Source organism: Carlito syrichta, unplaced genomic scaffold, assembly GCF_000164805.1.
Source record: "Carlito syrichta isolate Samal-C Ts95f unplaced genomic scaffold, Tarsius_syrichta-2.0.1 Scaffold135894, whole genome shotgun sequence".
In the NCBI taxonomy this organism is placed as follows: domain Eukaryota; kingdom Metazoa; phylum Chordata; class Mammalia; order Primates; family Tarsiidae; genus Carlito; species Carlito syrichta.
The window spans coordinates 251274-251931 of record NW_007079990.1 but is presented as its reverse complement, the minus strand read 5'-3'; positions in this window follow the sequence as shown (position 1 = coordinate 251931).

Sequence of the window (658 nt, the reverse complement as noted above, 5' to 3'; positions counted from 1 at the left end):
CAGTCCCCTCCTGCGCCCCCAACCCGCTTCTGCTCACGGCTCATAGACAGTGGCAAAGGCCTGCTCTGGGGTCAGAGGCCCCCACTGCCACTGGAGCTGGGAAGCTCCAGGCCCTGTGGACCACTGGCAGACGCCAGCCGCCCCAGGTTCACCGCACAGTGGCTCTCTCTCCAGGCTGCACGTGTTTGTGGTGTGGGTGGGAGTCTGCATTGGGGTTTGTCTGTGCCTGTCTCCACTTGTGTCCGTGGATGCATGTGTCTGATCTGGGTGACCTGTGTGCGGTCCAGTCTCCCAGCCCTGCACCATTGTGTGTGATAACCTTTTGGGATAACCTTAAGCTCCTGCTCCTCTGGAAACAGCGTCTGGACGTTTATACTCCCAACAGTTAGTGAACTAGTGCGCAGCTGCTGACCGCCCACCCCCTGGAGTCCACTGAGGCCAAGGACCCCACACCACTCCCAGCCTCCAGGCTGGCTCAGGGCCCTTTCTCTGCACTCGCAGGTGTCACGACTCTCAGTTTCTAGCCTCGCCCATCCCCACTCGGCCAGTGCCCTTGGGGTGCAATGCCAGGCGAGGAAGGGCGGGCACCTTCGAGCGTCCGGGGATAGAAGGGTGCGCACCGGGCGCGTGGCTCCGGAGCCCCGCGGCCCCTGCGCCA